This window comes from Suncus etruscus, chromosome 3 (assembly GCF_024139225.1).
Source record: "Suncus etruscus isolate mSunEtr1 chromosome 3, mSunEtr1.pri.cur, whole genome shotgun sequence".
In the NCBI taxonomy this organism is placed as follows: domain Eukaryota; kingdom Metazoa; phylum Chordata; class Mammalia; order Eulipotyphla; family Soricidae; genus Suncus; species Suncus etruscus.
This window is the reverse complement of record NC_064850.1, coordinates 54726428-54738479: the sequence shown is the minus strand read 5'-3', so window position 1 is coordinate 54738479 and position 12052 is coordinate 54726428. Positions and strand designations below refer to the sequence as shown.

The 12052-nt window shown below is 33.9% G+C and overlaps 1 non-coding gene and 1 pseudogene across 1 annotated transcript; both read left to right on the top strand.

Moving 5' to 3' along the window:
• Nucleotides 1-6641: 6641 nt before the first annotated feature.
• Nucleotides 6642-6700, top strand: LOC126004946 (U7 small nuclear RNA). The gene has a single exon (XR_007494149.1). It is a non-coding gene; the product is annotated as a U7 small nuclear RNA (small nuclear RNA).
• A 1698-nt stretch (nucleotides 6701-8398) lies between these two features.
• On the top strand, nucleotides 8399-8862 carry LOC126004315 (protein C10-like; annotated as a pseudogene).
• Nucleotides 8863-12052: the final 3190 nt, after the last annotated feature.

Sequence of the window (12052 nt, the reverse complement as noted above, 5' to 3'; positions counted from 1 at the left end):
ATTCCTTTCCTAACTCAGGCAGAATGATAGACATTGAGCATTTGGTATTTAACAGGGTTAACTTAGTTTATTGTCATTTTTAAGCTCTCTTGTCTAGTAAAACAATGACAATAGCATTTTCTCAATGAAATAAACTGTAATACTTTCAAACAGTATCCAATTGTGATCATATAATCTTCTATTTACATTACTATTTAGAATGAAGACAATCAAGACTGTTAATAACACAATGGAATGCCTTAATTTGATATTTACTAAATTATTTTAAAATAAGTTGAGTGACGTAAAAAGAGGCAAAAAAAAAGTGGGAAAGAAAACAAAAGAAAAAATTATTTGAGTGCAACATTGTACTTTCAGTATTTTTTTATTTTATCATTTTTGCAGTGAACTTATTCATGAAGAATGTATTGGGAAATGAAGCAAAAGAACTTTTCTAATCAGCCCAATTATGACTATGCTATTGCTTTTTGCTGGCAGTCTTCACCTTAGAAAATTCTTCATGAATGCAACAGAGGCACTGGGAATGTACTACGTTATTATTTACCCATATAAGCACTCAGGTTTATCAAGAGATAAATAATTGCCAGGCTTATCAAGAGATAAATTTAGATATCAAGAGATAAATAATTATCACTAAATTTTACTTCTGCAACATATATCTTTACAATTAAATAAAACTCACAATTAGTATACAAGATTGGTTTTATCCAAAATAAAAATTCTCAATTGCTTGCTTAGCTTTTAATTATAAATACTCTAAAAATGAATCACACGTATGTGCTTCAATCTCAAAAGTTTAGAAACATTTGATCAACCACTTTTGGATTAAGTGTTAAAATCACCTTTTCTTCCCCAAATTTGTGCTCTGAAGAAATTCAACACCAACTAAAAAGTGAGAATGGAGGTTAAGAAGCTACCAAGTGGGGCCGGAGAGATGGCATGGAGGTAGGGACAGTGGATTGAAGCCCGGCATCCCATATGGTCCTCTGAGTCTCCCAGGATGGATTTTTGAGTGTACAGCCAGGAGTAACCCCTAAGCGCTGCCGGGTGTGATCCCAAAACAAACAAACAAACAAAAAGAAGCTACCAAGTTTTTGTTGGTAGAATTCTGCCAATTCTCTTCTGCACGTTTATCACCGTAAAGATTCCAGCATAAACTGCCTCGGGGCTATCTTGACCATCTGGTAGATACAAAAGAAGAAATGACTATATGAAGCTGTTTTGAGTTTTAAATGTCGTATTAGAGTGAGAAAATAAAGTTAATTTAATTTAAAATCACTACATCTCTTTCAAACTAGTCATTTTCTATCTGCAAGAAATTGCCTATGATTTTTATTTCTTTCCTGCCTCTGGGCTCAATGATCATTCCTAGCAGTGCTGGGACACCATACAAAGTGTCAGTGATTCGACCTGCATTGGTAGCATGAAAGGAAAGCACTACATGCTGTATTATCAATCAATGTCCTGTCTATGCTTTTTTAAGGAGAGTGAAACAAAATATACCAGCTCATTTATTCAGCACAAGAAATCCTGTCTAACCTGTAGTTGGAAAGATGTCAAAAATAAACAAGTGTTGACTGAATCTTTCTAACATGGCTGATAAAAATAACATATAGTGCCAGATGGTTAACCTATCTACCTGCCACTTTTCTTTTTCTTTTTAAAAAAATTACTTTTTAAAAACCACCCTTTAATATGCATGAAAAATAACAATTCCCCTTTAATTTGCTGTTCAGTATTTTTATATAAACTCATGAACTCAAGCTGTAATGATATGATTTGCTATTTTAAAAATGTAAGAATCATTGCTGATTTATCTTTCTAAATAATTCTAAACTTCTTGATTTTAAGACGCATTCTTTTGAATACACACTTCATCATTTTCCAGGAAAAGAGACCATTAAAATGTCATGCATATGGAATATTATTGCTCAGAGAAGGTATTCTTAAGGGAAAGTTTAAGTATCTGAATATTTTATTTTAATCACGCAACAAAAATATGTTTAAGTATTAACAGGAATAGTAAGAGTAAACACTATGACAAGCCTTTCTATGTCATCTATATTACATATTGCAAATACTTCTCTTTAAAACAACTTTTTATTAGGCTCTCTTTTTTAGGGGGAGGTTCTAAAGCATTATCACTAGGTCCATCAGCAAAGCTATCTAGATTTCTTGGTGCTCAGTGCTGGGAGCCAAGGTATCACTCTCTGGTGGTCTGAGGGTACCGTATGGTGAATAGGATTATACTTTGCTCTTATGCACCCAACAACATACACTGCAATTCTCTGATTTATGTCTTCCCTACCCAAAATATTTTCTTATAAATTTATGAAAAGTTTGTGAACAAATCAGTTAAAATTGCACATATTTATATTTTCAAATAAGATATAAAAACATTGCATACAAAGAATTGCATACACATTGTTCTAAGCTATAATCCAACAATAAAAGTTTCATTACTATATAATTGATCTTAAAGTATCTGATACTATACTTACATCAATTATTATTTCCAATATATTATTTGATATCAATATAATTTATTATAATAAATAGAAACAATTTTTTCTCTATCACCTTACCCCAAGAATATTGACCTCTAATGGATTCATAAAAGAAGGCAAACACTCTTTACTTTATGGCAACTATATTAATATTACACATATTTATTGAATATCATTTTGGGTGTGTCAAGTATAAAATGTGAATTTGATCTATTAGATAAAAACACAGAAAATACTTTGTGATGTTGTTAGGGTCTAGAGCAGGGGTCTTCAAACTTTTTAAAGTGGGGGCCGAATTATGGTCCCTTAGAGAGCTGGAGGGCCGGACTATATGAGCTACTAATTCCTATTCACACTGCACATATCTTATATAAATAAAATGAAAACCATTTATAAATAAGCAGATCACGCACCCGTATTTCAATGGGAACTGTGGGCCTGCTTTTGGCTAATGAGATGGTCAATGTCCGGTTCCATATTTGTCACTGCCAGCCGTAACAAGTGATGCAAGTGGGCATCAGTTAATCTTGATCTGGTTGGAGATTTCAGATGTTTCATTCTTGAAAAAGTCTGTTCACAGGCATAAGTGCTACCAAAGATGGTTACCATTTTGAGTGCATGTTCCTGATATTTGGATATACACTGAGTGTATATGCTGGCAGGTATCTTGGCCACCAAACAGCGCTCACTGCTGGCAGGCCGGATCAGACTCCTCTGCGGGCCGCATGTGGCCCGCGGGCCGTAGTTTGAAGACCCCTGGTCTAGAGACTAAGGACAAGACCACACAATTGAAGTAAAGCAAAACAAAACTTTATTCCATCAACTATAATCTGATACTGACCACTCAGTGCTGTCTCCCAGAAAAGATGACCATGCCCAAGGTCACAAATCAGATTATATAAGAAATGAATATATGGAGGTTCTAGCTGCTAATGAATTTTAAAATGATTGGCTGTTGTCTAGAGTACCTTCTTACTTCTCACTCTTGTCCTTCCAGATAAGCTACCTGTTAAGGTCAGGTAGCTTATACTAGTGCAAATGGAAACAAGCTTGAGAAAGCCTAACATGTCATCTCTTCTTGTTCAGAACCTAAGAGAAGTCTGGCATATGGTACTTAGAAAATTGTGTCCCTCTTGTTCAGAACTCATGCTCCACAATACATTCATTTTTGCAATAAACTATTTTAATTTATTTAAACAATAGTTTCAGGATTATGCAGTCATATGCCTCAAAAGAGGTGATAGATGTAAATGTCATGGAAGTAGTGTAATTGAAATAAAATGTTGCATTGAGGACTCAGGAACTGATCAGGAATGAGTTGCCATAAACTTTGGATTTCTTAACTGTTACTAAGAAAATGCTTGGTAATTACATTTCCAAAACTGTCCTCAAACTCCCTTTTTCAATTGGGAGATCTTGTCTTTCATGTTGGTGTCTATATGAATTTATCAGAACCCTAATTATGGATAATTTATTCATGTCAACTCAACTCTGGAAATAATTTGCAGCTTTCACTCATGTATGTGTTTAGGTAACAATAAAATTGACTTTCATCTAGTGGTGACAACTCATTTAAAATTTATAAATATGAATGTTAAATTCAAAAATGCTCATCATTTCTATAATTATAACAGTAATCCAAAACATAAAGTCATAGAGTATTATATTGCATGATGACATATAACATCATAACTCCATAGAGTACTGTATAACATATATTATCTAATAGTAGCATATACAAATTTCTATAATAGATGCTTTTATTCAAATTAATATAATATCCATATAATCGCATGGTAAGGCCTTGATTTCCTGCTGAAACAGAAACCATTGATTCTGGTTTGATCTACTGAATATGATTTAGTCCCCTGAGCCAGAAAAATATCCTTGAATATTTATGGGTGTGGTCTTCAAACAAAAACAAAACAAAAAGTATAGTTGCCTGAAATTCCCCAAGGCTGAATTTCAAAAGGTAAATATTTCAGAAGGATGCTTATGATGTCTGAAAATGATGCACAAATTCTAGAACAGAAATTGAAATAGGCTAGCCTAAATGAAATTTTCATTTATTTCTAAGCATTTCACGCACATTGTTGTAAATATACATCTATAGGACTTCCATGCATTCGAACATGTACAATGCTTTATGATTCTTATGCATAATTTTTCATTGTTAATCCTGAACTTGATAATGATAGCATAGACTAATATTCTTTTCCTAAAACCTTAAAAATAAAGGTTCTTCATATCGATCAGTAAATCCATTAGCCTTAATGCCATTCCCCAGTATATTTCTCATTCTGCTGACTGCAAAGCTCAACAGACAGATTCACAGTGACATTTCGCTCTGCTCCCAAACTGTTTCCATAAAATACTTAGTACTTCCTCCTGGTGCTCCCGAAGTACTCTTGGTACTCCAGATTCTTCTACAAGTGAATTATTAGTTTTTGTACAATGTAGCAGGGATATATACTTAATATACTGATTTAACTCAATTTATTTAAAAATATATTTTTAAAAACTGATTTTTTCATTATGCTAGGAGTCAGTTCTAAAATGAAAAGCAATTTATACACAATATGATATTTTTATAAATTATCCCAAAGGACAAGTTCCAGTTTTGGAGTGCTCTGACTATAATAAAATTTGTTAAAGCATATTAAAATAAGAAAAACATGAATATTCTTTTGCAAATGGCATAATTAATTAAGCATTTTTTATTGCACTCCTGACATTTAATGACTTTTTCTACATTATTTTGTTTCTAGGTTTGTTTTTTTTGGGGGGGGGTGTGGAATTTGGCAATGCCCAAGTGTTACTCCTGGTTCTATGCTGGGTTCTCACCCCTCCAGTGGTGCTCAGGAGATCACATATAGTGCTGTGTATTGAAGCCTGTTTGATCCAAGCAAGGAAAACACCCTACTCACTCTGGTACCTCCTAGTACCTCCTACTTTTTCTTGAAATTGCACATTATTTGTTTTTGTATGTTACTCTAACTGTAAATTCACTTCCTATTAAAAAGAAGTAATATAATTTGGTCGTTTTCCCTGTCACAATACATCAAAAGAAAAATAAAATGCTATAGTAAAGGGATTGTAATTGCTTCAAGTATTTTCTAAGAAAAGGAAGCTTGCTGTTGCACATTAATATCTCAGCCAGATTTGCTACATGCTTTCATGCTTCAGGGCTATCAACACAGAAAACTTCTCTTACTTTTGTTCTATTTACCAATGTTGACACCACTAACAGATGAATTCTGAAAATTTGATTAACTATGTTCATAATAAATTTATACTTGGTGTGGTTTTTTTGTGAATTTATTAAATATTTATGCAACATTTGGTATTTTTAGGTAATTTTTAAGTTGATAAATTAAAGAGAGATCCTCTGGCAAAGAAAATAAATTAAATACGACATTCACATATATGATGATACATTTCCTAAAGCTGACCAAGTAAATTATTTTGGATATATGGTAGTATGCTAGAAAAGGAATTCATATTCAGAAGTGATTTCATATGCATTAGTTTTCATTTGAGATATTTCTGCAAAGGGATATACTATACAGCTGAGTAATAATAGGTTTTAGCATATCTTTTTCTTCTTAAATAAAATTTATTGAGCTATAACTTATACACAAGAAATGCTTCTGACCTTCGGCTTCAGCCTTGACATTCAAAAAGGTTGGAAAATGTCTTGAATTTTCTCAACAATAAAAAGCCCAACACAAATGAAAATCTCTGGCCTCTCTGCAGCCATTAGATAAGTGAGGTTGCAAAGGCAAATCATCAAACTACCATGAAATCTGGAGAAACAGGTATCTGATCTGTCCCCGGCAGACTCTGGCTGTCTGGATAAAAGCATCTGCTGCCATAATGGTGAAGAATACTTAAATAGTCATTTCAATCTGAGGTGTGTGAACTCATACAGGCATTAGAAACAATTTAGCTGTATTCTTGTAGGGAGTGGGTGGTTAGATCATCATGCATTCCAAGGGTATGTCTCCTTAACAGGATTTCCCTGTTAAGATTTAAAGAAGGTTTGCTAAGGAGGAATTTTTTAATACAAAACTATTAACAAGAGTGATAAAAAAAAAGAGTAGGTATTTTGATTTGGTTAGAATCTATAACCCCTAGTGTTACAGCTTTTTTATAATTTGTCCAGCAGGCCTTCTGGTCACCAGAAGGCCCCCCTACTTCTACTATATCCAATGACAGGCCAAGCTTATTTCTTGCTAATGATCAAGCTGTGTTTGCAAGCTACTGTACACTTAAAGCAGTGGTTCTCAAATAATGGGACATGCATCCCAGAAGGGGCGTGAGGCTCCTTAAAGGGGGACGGGTTTGACCTGGGCAAACACTGTCATAACAAGCTATGCCCCATGTTTATGTCTCTATATGTCTCTGGAGCTGAGAGTTGATGTGTCCTGCTTCGAACCCACTTCGAAAAACTATGCATTGCAAAACGTGCTCATTGGAGCCATTAATCCAGACATCACTTCTGATTAAAAAATCAGCGCAAATTATTTTATATAATTTGCAGATTAAAAATTTTCACAGTTGCACTGGGGGTGGGAAAAAAGTTTTCTTCCTGGGGGGGGCATGACAGAAAATAATTGAGAAGCACTGACTTAAAGCATCTCAGCATTTGAATGTGCTTGGGAGCTAGAGAGTGGCTGAATTTTTTTTTTTTTAAATTTTATTGTGACCAAAGTGCATTACAAATCTTTCACTGCATCATTTATGGTACATAGTGACAATGAATGAGGGGCATTCCCACCACCAGTGCTGTCCTCCCTCCACTCCTGTTCCCAGCATGTATCATATATCTCCCTCCGTTACCCCCAGAATGCTAGTGCAACTGGTCTCCACTTTACAGCTCGTTGTAGATTGAGCATCCATTCCACCGTCATTGGAGATAAAAAGGATAAGAAAAAAGGGAGAAAAAAAATTGGTAACAACTACCAAAAAAAGAAAGATAGGAAAAATGGAAGAACAAAGAAAAAAATGCACCCGGCAAATAAAAATAAAAATAAATCACCAAATAATAACCACAAGAATAAAAAAGAAAGAGAAAAGTGGAAGAAAAAAGAGAAGGAAAATAAAGTAAAAAACTAACAAATCAAAACAAAACAAGAAAAAATAGGGGTGCTGGAGTGGCAGGGTTTGGCTTTCCCACCACTTTTTTTTTTCTCGCATAGGCACAGTAAGCATTGGGGAAGAAAGAGAATTCCCGTGGCCTAAGGGATTCAGGGTTTCTCCATCCTTGAAACATACCATCATGGGATCAACCCCTGGCTCCATATATACTCATTACCACATCCCAAAGGCTTTATTGTGGTAAAGGAAACTTTCCTCTTAGTTGTGTGTGAGAAAATCAAGCCACTGTAGCTAGCGATCTTGGTATTTGCGCAGGTTTTAGGTCAGGGTCTAGGTTAGGGTCTTTATGATTCTAGAGGTTCCTATCCATCATCGTGTTGTGCTCAGTCTTCTGTAACACTTGCTCCCTGTTTTCATTCAGTCCCGAAGCCTAGGATATTATGGATCCAAAGGTTCTGCTCTGTCTCTGTTGTCCAAGTTGGGCCTCTGCAAAAAGACATCTTGTTGTTGTGTTGTTGTTGTTGTTGTTGTTGGAGTCCTGGGCTACAGCCTAGGGTAAGGTTTTCCTGATTGGTCCCAAGGTAGGTTCTGTTCAGTCATGGTTGTCAAAGTCAGTTTTCTGTTGTTGGTGCTCTTATTTTTCACAGTTCAAAGGACGATACCTCTTCTGATTTCCATTTAGTGATATGGGGTTTGGGATTGGACTAACACTTCCTGAGCCTTTTTGTTTTCTCGAGTTCATCCCTGCATGTGCCTGTGCAGTGTAGTGTCAGCCTTTGTTACCCCCATGACATCTGCCGGCGGCCCTGAGCACTGAGCAGGCCAAGGTGGTCCTGGCCCAGGTGATCCAGGCCTTCTCGGCCCGGAGAATGCCTCGCTCATGGACAAGGCCAGGGAAAATGCATGCAATGACGTGGGCAAGATGCTGGAGTTCGTGCTGCCTGTGCCTACACAGATCCAGCAGGTTATCAAAGCCTATGATTTCAGCTGCGATGGGGAAGGAGTCCTTAAGTTTGCCAGCTTGGTGAAGTCGTATGAAGCCCAGGACCCCGAGATTGCCAGCCTGGGGAGCAAGCTGAAGGCCCTGTTCCTGCTGCCCATGATGCATCCACCTGAGGGGTCTGCTGGGGGAGGAGGGGTGCAGCAGCGTAGCTGCCTCCTGAGGGCTGGGGGTCACCCCACAACTGGAAGAGGGCTGCCTATGGAAAAAAAAAACTATAACCCCAGCTTTACTAAAAGAGTGTTGAGATACTAAAATCATGTTGAGAAAAGAAGTCATAAGTCAGAATAGTAGAGAATTTTTTACAAACTATATGATATGATATGAAAAGGAATCCAAGGTAATAAAATAACTACTAAGCCTTGCATTACAAAATAAGAAACCCAAGTGAAATCTGGAAAATAATCTAAACAGCTCTATCAGCAAAGAAGATGTCTACATGGAAAATAAGAATGAAAGAGGACAAAGAGACAATGTAGGGTTAAGAAACTTGATGTGCATGTACTGACACCTGATCTCTGATACTACATAAAGTCCCCTGAGCACTGCCAATAGATGTCCATGATTAGAAAGCCAGACGTATTGCCTGAGTATCAACACCAAAATAAATAAATAGAATAATAGAAATTATAATTTGCATCATAGATCAAGAGAGAAATATAAATTAACATTTATAAAGTACTAGTCATTTGTTCAAAAGTGGAAGGACAGTAACAATAATTGGAGAGTATGCAGAATCACAGGACTCACATTCACTGCTGGAGGAAGGCAAAATATATAACCAAATTGAATACAGTTTTAGTTTCTTTGAAAGCAAAATGTAGTCTTATTCTATCCAGCAAGCCAATTTCTTGTTATTTACACAGTTTTGTATGAATATTTTATACACTGGTGAATACAGTGTTATATAGAAACTTGATTTAATATACATGTTTCAACTGCAAAAGCCTAGAAACAAATATTGGCAGTAAAATTCTTAAAACATCTTGTCTTTTAAGCCCATTTTCTGAAGAAAGTAATTAGAAGTCCTAGGATAAATGAATACAATGTTAAGACAAGGTGAGCTGAGATATTATTCTTTTGAGAAAGTAAGGTATATTTTAAAATATAAAAAAGGTATGTAACTGGCAGGAGAGGTGGTGCAAGTTGTAGGGCATCTGCCTTGCACAGGCATCCCATATAGTCTCCCAACCCAGGAGCGATTTCTTAGGGCATAGCCAGGAGTAACACCTGAGTGTCACCAGGTGTGTCACCCAAAAAACAAACAAACAAAAACATATGTAAGAAGAATTCAAGAATGATTTGAAAGAACTCAAAAGAGCTGAAGTTCACATTGAAAAAAAAAACTATACATAAGTAAACTCATTTTCTAATCAGTGCATAACCTCAAGTCTAAAATAAATATCCATGAGTTCATCTGAAGAATTAAATTATTGAATATATCAGTGGAGGACAATGAAGCTAATATGAAGAAAAATCCCAAATTATTTTTTACATTTTAAGAGATGGAGTAAAAGGTGCCAACCTGGAATATGAATTAACCATGGGATTTTGTAAGTGAAGTAATATTGAATGCCAATATGGAAAAATTAGAAAATTCACAATAGAAAACTCAGAGAAGCACAAGGACTATTATTAGTGCGTTTACTGACTTCACATGTATTCAATTATTAAGAGTATTTTTCTACATTTTGCTCATTAATTATTGGATCATTTACATTTTCATAGATTCATTCTCTTTTTTATTCGACAATGGTTTGTACTTTCTATATATGAAGAAATAGGATCCAAATATAAAGTTGAGTTTTTCCTATGTGCTTTATTCATGCAAGTAATTTTTATATTTTAAAGTGCATGAAATATTATGCTTTACTCTAGTTTCTTTCAGACTTATTCTTGTATTTGATGTAAGATGCATTTTGAGGAGTTTTTAATTGCACAAATTTTTCATCAAAGGGAACTCTTACAACATATGTTGAAAATGAATATTTACCCTAATGAATACAATTGGCAACTTTTGGTAAATCAACTGACCATGAATTTCTTATGAGCTTTTGGGTTTCTAGTTTATTCCATCAATGTTAAAATTTATGCTAAGAGCCAACACCTTTGATTACTATCAATTTGTTTTATATTTATCAATAAACTACATTTTATTTCTATTTTTTCAAGATTTATTCAATCAGTATATGTTTTTCAATTTTATGTGAATCTTATATTAAAATATAAATGTCTATTTTATATTAAATATATAAATTTGTATAAATTTCTATTAACTTTCTTTGAAATAATCTTATTAGGATTATTTTGAATGTGCATTTTAAGTGAATAAAATTTCATTAATCACTAAGCAATGATATTTAATGGTATTTAAGACATTTTTTATATTTTTATAAAATTATATTCAGATCTGATAACATATTTTAATTACTCAATAGTTTTGAACAAATTATATCCATAAAATTTGTATGTACTTTTATTAACACTATTTTATCTTTTGTATTATCATATCATATTGTACTATTGTACTATCAAACAATCTCAAATATGTGAAGATTTTAAACAGTTCAAAGCTTTAATATATAGATACTCCAGTTTTAAGTAACAAAACTTAAATTCATCTGAGTTCAAAATCTTCAAGCTTATTTTATATCTGTGATTATATTAGCATTACATTTTAGCAGACTTATTTAAAACTTGTTTATTTATCATTTGCCTTGAAAGCCAGTTTCTTGTTGTTTATATTCCACAAATGTTAGCTAAAATATTTACAAATAAAACTAGTGAAAATGTAAAAACTAGTAAAAAATAAAACTAGTAAAAGTTAAGAAAATTTTTACATGACTTCATATAATAGTCATTAAATACATAAATAAATTAAGCACATAAATAAATGATTCTGTACAGATTCTAAGAGTATAATTCACTTGATAAAATTATGTGTTCTCAATATATCTTACCACATAATTATACTACATGATGCTTTTAAATATAATTTCCATATACTCTAAAGTTCTGGATAGTGAAAAAAAAGTTACAAAAAATATTCTAGGCACAACAGGGCTTGAGGGGGCAGAAGATAGAATGAGCATTACATGGTTTGAGGTCCAATGTAAAGAAAAAGATCTAATGTTCAACATCTCAGCCAAATTAAAGTATATACCTTGGTTCTGATATATATTTGTCATCTTGAAGGTGGTTAACAAACAATGGGAAGGATTGGAACTATATATATGATTAGAGAACATGCTGATGAGAAAAACAAATAATGTCCACTACCAGAATTCTGTGAAGTTTAATTAATACTTGGCCATCCAAAAATAGGCATCAATTTTGTCCAGAGTGTAAAAGCCAATGTCTGCTTCTATAAAATGAAACGTGTTAAATGTGGCATAATCAGTAAAATAAAAGAGTAGACATTTTGGATATTAAAAAATAGCAAATT